At 50.2% G+C, this 12,379-nt stretch overlaps 1 long non-coding RNA gene across 1 annotated transcript in view; it reads left to right on the top strand.

Moving 5' to 3' along the window:
• Positions 1-10,799, top strand: part of LOC309870849 — a 225,094-nt gene extending 214,295 nt beyond the window's left edge. Inside the window, exon 8 of the long non-coding RNA XR_014314849.1 lies at positions 10,360-10,799. This is a non-coding gene — a long non-coding RNA (uncharacterized lncRNA). The remainder of the gene's footprint in view (positions 1-10,359) is intronic.
• Positions 10,800-12,379: the final 1,580 nt, after the last annotated feature.

The following is a 12,379-nucleotide window of genomic DNA, read 5'->3' as shown; positions in this document are numbered from 1 at the left end:
AGTCCAGGTGCCTGTGTGCGTGTGCACAACACACACACACACACACACACACACACACACACACACAACCTCTTTCAGGGAGCTGTATGCATTTTTTAAAAAAGAAAAAAAAAAAGAAAATTAAAACAGCATTTAGAGGGTGCCTTGGTGGCTCAGTTGGTTACACAGCTGGCTTTAACTCACGTCATGATGCTGGAGTCCCAGGATTGAGTCCCGCATCAGGCTCCCCGCTAAGTGGGGAGCCTGCTTCTCCCTCTGACCCTGCCCCCTCTTGTGTTCTAGTTGCACAAATAAGTAAATAAAATAAGTAAACAAGTACATAAATAAAGTAAATAAATAAGTAAATAAAATCTTTTAAAAAATAAATAAAAATAAAGCAGCATTTAGATAGAAACAAAACAAAACAAAACACACAGGCTCATGCAGTCAGAATAGCATGAGAGTTTTGATCTCAGGGTTGTGAGTTCAAGCCCCATTTGGGGTGTAGAGATAACGTAAATAAATAAAACTTAAAAAAAAAAAGAAGAAGAAGAAGAAAGAAAGAAAAGAAAACTATGGATGCCCAAACATCACTGCTTAAAGTTCTGATCTAATTGGGCGGGGCAGCAGTCTAACAGGGAAGGTTCCTCAGTGACGTCGCATTGCCACAGGTAGAAAATGTTGCTAATGGAAACCCCATTACAGAACCTCAGGGGAAGCAGAGTGACTCCAGGTTGGGATTACCCCAGGGGCTCGGTGCCACTGTGTGGCTCCGTATGGCCTTCCACCTCTCTAAGGGAAGCCTGAGTTCCTCTGGGAATCCTTTACTCAATCCCTCGAGTGTTAGATGTTCACCCGTGACCTCTGCACCTTTCTCATTTGTACGAGAATCGCCCTTTCTTCATTCCTCATCCCTACCTACATCTTGTCAGGCTAAGAAGCGGTATGAGTTGTCTTGCGCTATGGAACACATCACCCTAAAACTTGGCGGCTTAAAACGGCAAACACTTACACTTTCTGAGGGTCAGGAACGTAGACACAGCATAACTGGGTGTCTCAAGCTCAAGGACTCTCGTGAGGTGGCAGTCAGACTGTCTGCAGGGGCTGTGGTCTCATCTGAAGGTTTGCTATGACGTGTGAGAGCCTCTTCCAGGCTCACTCCTGTGGTCACTCCTCGTCCTCCATCCCTCACCACTTGTGTGTCTCCAGCCTGCTGCGTGACCTTGAGAATGGCTTCCCCCAGGCTGTGTGATCCCAAGGATTCCACTCCAGGTGGAAGCCACAGTCTTTGTATTTCTTTATTTATTTTTAGTCACCGTCTTTCTAGAACCTAATATCTCTACGGGGGAAATAGGGAGAAAGAAAAAGACACATTATGGTATGTTTCTGATTCCCTATGAGTCCTGGCAGTGGGACTGGTCTTTATTTTCATGGTCCCACTTCCAAATGTGGTTTCCAAATGGTCATATGAAGAGAGGAATTACTTTCAAGGACCTTTTGGTACCTCATTTGGTTAAAATGTCATTTGGTTAGACCTCTCCAGAGCTATTCTGGGGTGGATGGCTCTCCCAGGGACCTCTGTCTGACCCCATGGGCTTAAAAACAGACAGTGGAAGAGCCTCATGAAAAGCAGCTTGAATGTCTGTCATATATTGGGCTCGAGGCTTGTTTGTCTGGCTTGGGGAGTGCTAGATATTCAGGTAAACTGGGTCTGGGCTGCATGGAAAATCTAGCGTGATGATTGAAAGAAGACCAGAGGGGTCCACTGGTCAGGGTCTCCCTCCTCCAAAAATCAGAGATCTGGGAGGGAGTTACTTAGCTTTCAGAAGCCTCAATTTCCAAAGATTCTTAATAGAGAGATTACATTGGTGATGCCCTCCCAGTCACGCTGGAGTCTGAGTGTTCTAGATGCCCTAGATGGGAGTTCTGCTAGGTACTCCCAATGCTGCAGCAAAGATCAGCCCCTAAGACCATGCATGTCTCAGCCTGGGTCAGCCCCGAGACTGGGCTCAGTGGATCCTGATGGTGGTTTGAGCCCACATGTATCGCAGCCTCTGAAGGAGACTCTCAGGGGTCCTAGTGGCCAGGAACCACGGTCTAGAGTTGTCTTGGGGAGCCATGGTCTAGGGTTCATGTTCAGGTGCAGGTGGGTGCTGGGCCACAGTGGGCCACATCAGGGCTCAGGCTGTGTGATCCCAAGGATTGGGATGACCTTTGGTCATCTCTCCCAAGGTCTAAGAGGGGAAAGGAATCCAAATACGAGTAGCCAGTTTCAGTCCTGGTCATCTCCTTACATTTTCTTGCTTTATTCTTGCCTCCTGTAACCCTTCTCTGGGATGGGTCACCTGGTCACTTCTTCCTGGCTGGAGAAACCTTGTAAGAAGTTGCTAACTCGGGTTAGGTCCAGTTAGCCTCTGCTGGTGAGTCTCTTCAGTTTTCCACCTTCTACTCAGCCCCAAATCCTACCCCTCAAACTTCCCATTGGGGTCCTGTTTCCCAAGGGGTGGAGTTCTACTGCATCAACCTCAGTCACCCCCGAAAGGGCAGACCGCGTGCCGGGCTAGAGCAGATGGCTGGTAGGGCCCGAGATGCGGGGGTCCTGCAGGAGGCAGGAGGCACAGGCCACTGCCAAGTGAGCATCAAGTGTGCGTCATCCTAAAGGTTAATGCTGTGGGGTGGGGGAAAGTATGGGCTCTGCACTTCCTTCCTCTTCCTAGCCCAAATACTAGCCTGGATGATTCCCTGAGTCTCTTTTAGATATTTTTCCCCCATCCATAAATCAGAAAAATATTGAGAATCTGACAAAATAATACAAGTAGAAGGGCTTGGAAACCAGTCCAATTCAACAACAATAAACACGGAGCATCTGCTAAGTGTCAGGCTATGTTCTGAGCACGAAGCCAAGACAGAGCTCACATTCTAGTAAGAAGGCAGAATGCACTCGTGAGCACAATCTCCAGGATGACCAAGCAGACAGAGGACACAGAATGAGAGGACAGAATTTGCATTAACAGGGTCAGGACTAAGGTGGCTGGGACCTGGCAGAGATGAGTGGTGAGCTAGGCACCTACCTGGGGAAAGAACATTCCAGCAGAAGGAACAGCCAGGTTCCTGAGATGGAGGGTGTGTGGTGGTGAGGTCTATGCGGGCACTCTGTCCTGGGGGCTGTGTGTGTGTGTGGGGGGGGGTGTCCATGAAACAGCGCAAGGCATCTGGGGCACTCTGGGGAACCTTGGACACTGCAACGTTTAAAGGGGCCTTGGCTGATTTGTTGAAACTAAGGTGTAAATATCCCTCCGCAAGCCGCCCAGCTCCAACACCATGCACGCCCCCTGCCCCGTCTCCCAGCTCCCCCATGGTCTCAGCCCGCATCCTCCAGCAGCAAGCTTCCTTCCGCTGCTCTCCAGCTCACCTCCCTGCTCCCCCTCCCTGCCCCCATTCCTGTCTAACATCTCTAGCCCCGGCCAGGGCACTTGGTTTCTAAGAACCTCCTCAAACATTACCACCTCCAGGAAGACTCCCATCCTCCAGAGGACTTGCCCAGACAACTGGTCCCTCTGCCCAGGCCTTCTCCCGCCCTGGAACACTCCTTCACTGCAATCCTTCTCCCCCAGGCCACTGGGAAGTTCCGAGACCCGCCTCTGGTCTGCAGTGCACCGAAGTGTTTGTGGCCAGTGGGGCAAGAAGGCAGGGGATGGATTCTTTAGCCAAGGCCAGGGCAGGAGGCCCTGGGTTATCAGAGGGTCAAAATGGTCCTAACAAATTTTCACTTTGATTTTATCTTTACGATGAGTAGTGATTTTATTTTATTTTTTATTTCATTATTTTTATTTTGTAAAGATATTTATTTGTCAGAGAGAGAAAGAGAGAGAGAGAGGAGCACCCGCAGGGGGAGCGGCAGAAGCAGAGGGAGAGGGAGAAGCAGGCTCCCTGCTGAGTAAGGAGCCCAATGCAAGGCTCCATCCCAGGACCCTGGGATCATGATCTGAGCCGATGGCAGACGCTTAGGCAACTGAGCCACCCAGGCGTCCCAGATTAGTGGTGATTTTAGTCATTGCAAGAAAAATAGGGATGCTAAGCTTCACAGTTTACAGAACTGGCTTCATGTACATTTGGACAGTCCTACTGTGATCCTTACAAGACGCAGGCCCTCAACACCGCCTTTCCTGCTGGGACGTTGTAGGAGACGCATCGCCTCCTGGCAGGATTCCACGATTGCATGCTAGCGGGTGAAGACGGGCCATGTTTTACGCCACTCTCCCCTCACTTAGCACGGAGCCTGGCAATGTGGCGGGGGGGGGGGGTGGTCACTGACTCCTGAGACGAGACACCGGCCCAGAGCCCCTAGTGCCCTGCCTTCCCCCTTAGAGCCTGAATCCCAGCTTCCTCACGAGTGAGGAAGAAGGAAGCCAACCCTGACCTGTAGAAATAGCCGATTTCCTCAATCCCAAGGCACACAATTGTTCAGATTTTAATTATTCTAGAATCAGGATATGTCTTACAATTGGCTGGTATACGACATGTGGTGTTTCTTTTTTCTTTCTCCCTCCTACACACCCAAAATATAGCAGTTCCTAAAACAATGGTGTGTCTTACAATTGATGACATCTTAGAATCAAAGAAAATAGCAGTTAAAATCATGGGCTGGCCGCTTATGGTCCACCCCTGTCAGACTCCTAGGAGCCATTGTGAAAATCATGCTTTGTTCTGCTTTAAATGTCTGTTGGTGTGAACTGGAGTGACTGGATTCCTAGAACCCCCCCCCCCCCAGGTCCCCTGGCCATGCCAGGAGCATAGGATGGACAAAGAAGAACGACCGCCCGGTCCCTGCCCACATGCAGTCAGCCGTGCCAGTCTGGCCACTAGCTTTTGTACTTTCATTCCGGAATTCATAGAGATGGCTGCCAGCGATGAGAGGTGATCTCAGGACACACAGGCCTCTGTTAGGCTTTAGAATTGCGGAAGTCAGTGGCCAGAGTCATATCGAGTAGGACAGGACACATGGGAATACAATTAAAAATGAAGCCAGCATGCCTACAGGGGGAAGAAGGAAAGTTGCACGAGGAACCAGCATTGCCGGCAAGCCCAGGGCTGGGTGCTGGCCGCAAGTCCTTCAGAACCACGTCTCCCAGAATATATTCTTCACCATGCACTCCCTCAAGATTTTCCTTGAGCAAACACGTTTTAGGCCTCAAAAAGCATAGGGGTGCCATATGAATGGTCACTCTCTCAGACAACCATACACATTAAAGGCACTGAGAAGTCCTGCAGTAAAGAAACACGATGAACTTTTGTGTAGTGTTTTCCAAACCTATTTGGTCACAGAACACTTTATCTAAGTAATATCTCATAAAATCTTAAGATATGGATTTTCTGCACAGCAGCCACTGGGCAACAGTCCTATCTGATCAGAACCACTGGGAACTGAGAGCCACTCTATCACTCTCCAGGTGACCAGGGAAAGAAGAAAAACAGCGTGAAGAAGTGAAGGGTAAAACGAGAAATTCTTTCTGGGGTCCCAGTTCATGACTCGGGACAGAGACATGGCTCCGGTCCCGTTTGCCCACTGGCCTCCTTTAGGAAGTTGGCTTTGGCTCTCACAAGTGTCCCCAGCACAGTGGGCTGCCGGCACTGGTCTGACAGGTGTGCCACCAGGTGGTTGTACCCCGCATGGTCCTATCACGCGGGCCCAGTAACTTTTGGAAGGGTTTTTGCTTGAAACTTGCACACTCAAAAACAAGAACGAAACACAAGGCCATACTCACCCATGAAGGTAGTTCTGTGGCTTGTCCTGCAGGCAGAGGGAAGATCTATGGAGACAAAGTACTGTAGGGCATGGGGTATGGAGCTGGTGTTCTCTGAGCGAGGGAAACCCAAGTGCTGCTTCGGGGTCTCTGGAGATTTGAAAGGAAAAATGGTGGAAAACGCTAATTGATAAGCAAGTCCTGAGTTCTTTAGTTTCTCCGCAAGCCTTCAGTGACCACTGACTGTGGGCAGGACAAACAGTATTGCCAAGTCCTTCCAGTTGTGAATGTGTCTTTGATGCCCAGCAACCTCCAGTGGGGGAAGTCCGCAGACTCGGCAAGGTCAGAACTGTCGAATACAAGAGATCCCCATCCCGCAGCCTCCTGGAGACAGGGAGCGCCCGCGGGGATTCGGGGAAAGAGCAGCTTGGTCTCTCCAGGAGACGCAGTGGAAGAACTGAGACTCATGCCAAGTTCTGAAGGGTTGATGGACAAGGGGAGAAGAGAACCGCAGGCAGTGAACACAGTAAAAGCCAAGGCAGGGAAGCAGGACATTCGTCTTTGTTCTTTGAGGGGCAGTGAGCTGGTGCATGCGGATCCTGGGATTCGAGGTTGGGTGGGGGCGTAGGGGGTGGGTCGCAGACAGCAGATGGAGAAAAGTGGATTTGTTCACAGACTCTCTTTGGTACCAGACGCCATGCCAGGCAGGTGTCTTGGCTTCAGGAAGCCTGTTGTCAGGAAGGAGCCATTGAGTGCTGGGTTGGGGTCAAGGACATCTCAGGAGAGGAAGGGAAGGAATGTAGGCAAAGGGTTTGGTGGGCATGGCTGTGGAAGGAAAGCCCATGAGCAGAGAGAACTGGGGCAGGGAGAAGTCCAGGTGTCAGTTCAGAGGTCTCAGATGAGCAGCAGCAGGCAAGGAGAAGTGGGGCAAGGAAGGGGGGAAGCACATCCCCACGCTGGGGGTAGGACAGTATGTGGGTTTGCAAGGGGCCAGAGGCCCGCTGTGGCCCGCCTCCCACCACCGTATTCTACCACAGATGGGCTTTTCTGACCTGCACCGCGACCTACAACTCCAGGACTGGGCCCTTTAGGGTCGGTAGTCCCTACTCTTCTGACTGCCTCACACCCAGGCGGCTCCTCTCGTGGCCATTTATACACCTGCCCAGGCCCAGAGACTTCAGGTTTGCAGTCTGGAGGAAGCTTGTTTGCACACGGCTTGTTCCCGTGTCCATGCTCCATGGTGTGTCTGTCCCAGAGAAGAAACCCGTTTTCCTATTCACACAGACGAGAGGTGACCCGCTTGCAAATTCTCCCCAGCATTGTGCCTGAGTTCTCCACTGGCCACAGTGGACAAGACAAGGTAGCCCATGGGAAGAACAACTTGGGGAGCTGGGAGTGAGGTGGGAACTGTATGCTCAGATACAGTTTTCTGGACACTTTAAAGAAAATCTGCAGAGATCAGGGCCGCCTGGCTGGCTCAGTCGGTAGAACAGAACGTGCAACTCCTGATCTCAGGGTTGTAGGTTCAGGTCCCACGTCGGGTGGAGAGAGTACTTAAAAATAAAATTGAAAAAACCCAGCAGAGATCAGGATGCCAATGCACAGTAACGCTCAGCTTTGGGAAATGACCAGCAAGTGTCTGCCGGGGCTATTGAAAGCTCGGAGAAGATTTGAGTGAGTTGCTCTTCGGGTCTATCTGCAGCAGACAAGGATTTTCCTTCTGAACCTCCCAGCAATCCTGTGGAGCAGCTATTTTTACTTCCCTGTTTTGCAAATGAGGAAATGGAAGCTCACCAAGGTTAAGTGATTGGCCCCAGGCCACTATCATTAATACTGATATTAACAACCACGGTCTCATTCTGGGCCAGGCTGAGTATTTTTCACACAACTTGCTCTTTGAATGCTCACCCTGTGGGAGAGCAGCGGCTACTCTTCCCAGTCTCAGGGGACCCAGAGGCGGGCTGGGCTCAGATCTGGGATTTGGCAATCCCTGACAATGGGGGGTGGGGAGTGTCTGCTGACCACAGGCAGAGGGGTGAGCTGTTTCAGAGCAAGCCTGGCAATGGGCCCATGGGCAGAATGGGGCTTCAGGGAGAGGATGGAGGGGGCAGCTCCCTCACCACATCGGCAGCGCACCTCCACACCCCAACAGAGTGGGAACCGAGCTCCTGGCTGCTTCCGCAGATGCCCATGATAAGGCTCCAGGCACCAGGGAAAACGCTTACACCCTCCTACACCCCCATGCCACTTACAAACCTTGCTCTTGACCGCTCAGCTCCCAGCCCCTGTGTCTCAGGATGGTCCCAGGCAGCTTGTAGCTCTAGACCGTGCCTCCCCATGGCCTCCTAACCTGCCATACATTGAGCCATTCTGCTCTTCCAGAAGCTTCTGTGTCCCAGGCCAATTAGGTCACTTTGCTATTTTTGCTCTGTCCGTAGGATCACTGCTAGGCTTATTACAAAACCCCAGGAGCCCTCTGGATCCGGACTGGGGGAGAATAGAAGTCTGGTGTCCACATCCCAGGCTCCGTTTCCACTCATTGCCCTGAGGGTCTGGGGGTTTAACCATCCCCCAGGGGGAGCCTTACGTGGAGGGGGCCACTGGTTCCCCAGCTGCTGGGCATTGCTCCAGCATCCTTGAAGATACATATTCTGCATCCTTTTGAATACACTGAAAAATCTATTTAAAAGAAAAGAAAGCACGCTGCTTCATGGTGCTAGGGCCGCCCAGACAAGTGACAGGTCACTGAGGCTGGGGTGAGGACCCAGCACCAGCCACCAGGAGGCCTTTGTTGTCCTAGATTGTTTGTCCAAGTACATCCTGTGAATATGCAAAGTTCTCTGGCCCCTGACTAGGCCCCAGATCCCATCCTTCTCACGTTCAAATGCTTGAAAGCAGCTGCAGTAGTCAGAGCCTCTGGCTGAGCTGTTTCTTCCTCGCCAGACAGGGTGCGGGCACCCATCCCCCAGCAGGGCGAAAGGCCCCTGTGAGGAGCCAACACTCTGGAGGGAGGAGCCTGAGGAGACGGACTGGGATGGAGCCTAGGAGTGGGAAAGCTCTGTTGTTGTAACAGGTAGAAGAACAAAGAATATTGCCTTCCTTGGGAGCTGGAGAGAGAAGGCAGTTTGAGGGCCCTCAGGGAAGGTGGGGCAGGGATGTAAGAAAGGGACAAGAAGGACAAGAGCGCGCCTGGGTGCCTCAGTCAGTTAAGTGTCTGCCCTTGGCTCAGGTCGTGATCCCAGCATCCCGGGATGGAGTCCTGCAGTGGGCTCCTTGCTCAGTGGGGAGTCTGCTTCTCCCTCTGTCCCTCTACCCTACCCCACCCCCATCGCTAAATAAACCTTAAAAAAAAAAAAAAGAATAGGAGGACAAGACAGATATGTTGGGGGAAGTAAGTGAGGAGCAGGGAAGAGGGGAGGAGAGAAGATGTCTAGGTCTGGGTGGGCATACTTTTCTTTTCCCTTAAAAGAAAAGTGTGCAGGATGTGGAAGAAAAGGCAAGATGTGAGGTCTCCAAAGTCTCTCAAATTTTCTGGTGCAAATGATCTCTCATTAAAATAGCTACTGGGGCGCCTGGGTGGCTCAGTTGGTTGGACGACTGCCTTCGGCTCAGGTCATGATCCTGGAGTCCTGGGATCGAGTCCCACATCGGGCTCCCAGCTCCATGGGGAGTCTGCTTCTCCCTCTGACCTTCTCCTCGCTCATGTTCTCTCTCACTGTCTCTCTCTCAAATAAATAAATAAAATCTTGAAAAAAAAAATAAATAAAATAGCTACCATCTGAGAAGCTTCCACCAACTTACCCATCTATGGAATGGGTCCAGGAGGTCTCAGGAAGGCAGAAGTTTCTATGGAGCCTGAGAAGCAGTTCAAGGTCCTGTTGCCTTCTCCAGAGCCAGAGGGCATTTCTCTTGAATGAGAAAGCTGAGGCCTGGGGACATTAAAATGATTTGCCCCTAATGATCCAGCCTGAATTCAAACCCGAGTTCAAACCACCATGTCATAATAAGACCATTCAACAATATGATAAAGACATATTGAATCATTATGTTGTATACCTGAAACACATATAACCTCAATTACACCTCAAAAAACGTATATGATTAAGATAGAGGGAGGACTGGCAGCCAGTGGTCTCTTTGATGAGACTGCCCACACCACCCTCCTACACATGCTGGAACCCACCTAGGATGATGGTGTTTGGTGGTTTCTTGTCTCTAATGGATGTTCATTCTACAACCTGGTGTGCATTAAATCATATGCTAATACAGCAGAACTTACACTCCCAAACAGCAACCTCAAGTGCCTTGGAAAGCTGCACACCTATATCTAGCAATTGAATTCCCATTTGGTAATCGCTTTCAGAGTAATCTATCTGACATTCATTGATCTCTGAGTGCCCATGTGAGCCAGACTCCAGTATTGGCAATTATTAAATAAACAAGACAGAGCTCCCACTGAGTAATTGCTCACCATAACAAGAATTATAATCAAGGTATTGATGGAGAGTCAGGGAAGGTCAAGAAGGCAAGGCTACAACCATCTGGAATGGTAGGAGGGTTTGTGTTTTTTTTTTTTTTTTTACCATGCGCTGCCTGGTGCAGACATCACTAATCAATTACAGCACTCTTTCCCCAGGAAGTCAGATCAAGGTCAGCATCCTTCCCACCCCAGCTGAGAAGCTCCTCTATGGTCTCTGATTTGCCATCCTGGGACCCCAGTGGAATCTGCCCACTTTCCAGAAGAAAGCGAGGGCCAGAGAGTTCAGCAGCGGGGTATAATCTAGAATCCAGATCAGCTGACGTGGGAGCGTGAGCTGCTCACAGAGACCTACTCAGGAAGCCGTGAAAAACCGCCCACTGCAACCTCCGTGTTGCCCTCCTATCCGCACCCCTGGCCTTGGACCCACGCATAAAAATCACACTGACAAGAGCAGTCATTGGATTTGATGAGATACCATAGGAAATAATTTAATTTTTCTTCTCTTACAATTTTTTCTTATGTGATACATATTCTGTTCAGAAAAATTAGAAAATACAATGAAATAAAAAGAAAAATTAAAGTTACCTATAATCGAACCATTGGCTAATTACATTTACATTTGGCTGAATATCTTTCTAGAGTCTTCCCAGGCATTTTTTTTTTCCTCTGCTTACGTATCTGAATGGTGTGTAATTACAGAGTGATGCGTTCATCCCACATGTACAGGTGTGTAAGTGTACATTATATTCATGTAGACACACATAGACACACACATATAAACATGCATGATCCCATTGTACATCTATGTGTAAGCTTTCTCTTCCACTTAACAATATACAAATTCTCAAAATTTCTGCTCTGTGTCACTGCCAGTATAACCTGTCCCAACATAACCTGCTCCCTCGTCACTCCTCATACCAAAAGTATTATGAGCATTAAACCCCTCCATTCGGGCAGGCTTCCCAGGCAGTGGGGGCTGGACCTGGCAAATGCAGCCCGCATGGAGTGCCATAGGGCTGGAGATGGGTTGAGCCAAAGGAATGGAGAGTTCCAGATAACAGAACGCAGAGCAATGCCATGGCCTGTGTCCAGAAACCAGGAGAAACAGAACTGGGAACCAGGAAGGAGGCCAAGGCTGCATCTGCTGTAACCAGGAGCAAGGGCGCCCAGGGAGCCTGTTGTCTGGCCTCTGCTGTCCCATGACTCCAACCAGGACCCAGCCCAGCAGAGAAAACCTACTAGACAGTCAGTCAAGGGTGGGGCAGGAGAGGGCAGCATTTTACGGAAGAGCTGCTTCTCAGACCAGCTCCCACCCTCCATAGCAGTTTGCGGGAGGGAAAACCCTGGTGAGACCATTCCCAGGAGCCCAATTTAGGGTAAAGAAATCTAGGGGCACCTGGGTGGCTCAGTTAAGCGTCTGCCTTCGGTTCAAGTCATGATCCCAGGGTCCTGGGATCAAGCTGTGTTGGGCTCCCTGCTTGGCAGGGAGCCTGCTTCTCCCTCTCCCACTCCCTCTGCTTGTGTTCCCTCTCTCGCTGTGTCTCTCTCTGTCAAATAAATAAATAAAATCTTCAAAAAAAAATATTTTTAAACAAAGAAATCTAGAGCAAGAAAGCATTCTGGTTGAATGTAAATATATGTAAAATTGGAGGAAAAAAGGAGACACAGAACTAGATCTTTGACATGTCACTATCAAGAAATCCACATGGGTCCTGCACCATTCACCTGGTGAAGGGGTGTGCCTTGGCTCGGACTGGTGATCCGGGTTTGAGAGACTGAGAGGAGCACCTGACTCGTGGTGACCATCAATTTGTTTTAATTCTCGTGCTGTTTTCCTTCCCCTGCTCCTCTAAAAGGCGTCAACCCCAACACTCCTTGGGAACAGAGACCTCATTTCCCTGCTGCCTGCACTAGAACCCTGCCCAGCGCAGGCCCACCATAAGCATATTGAGTGGACAGCCCTTAGAGGAGAGCGGAAGGAAGAAGGGTGATTTAGGAAAAGCCCGTTGCTGTGTGGCTCCCTCCGATGTCTGAGGTTTCAGATGATCTCCGCGTGAAGAACGCAGGAAGTGAGCCCCAATTCCTGGCAGGGACAGTGGAAAGCCGGGCTTGACAGCACCCTTTTTCAAAGGCAGGGAGATACCCCCCCGCCTTGATGCTACAAATACAGAAGGTC

Source organism: Mustela nivalis, assembly GCF_964662115.1.
Source record: "Mustela nivalis genome assembly, chromosome: 8".
In the NCBI taxonomy this organism is placed as follows: domain Eukaryota; kingdom Metazoa; phylum Chordata; class Mammalia; order Carnivora; family Mustelidae; genus Mustela; species Mustela nivalis.
Note: the sequence above shows the minus strand (reverse complement) of the source record. Positions and strands in the feature narration are given on the sequence as shown.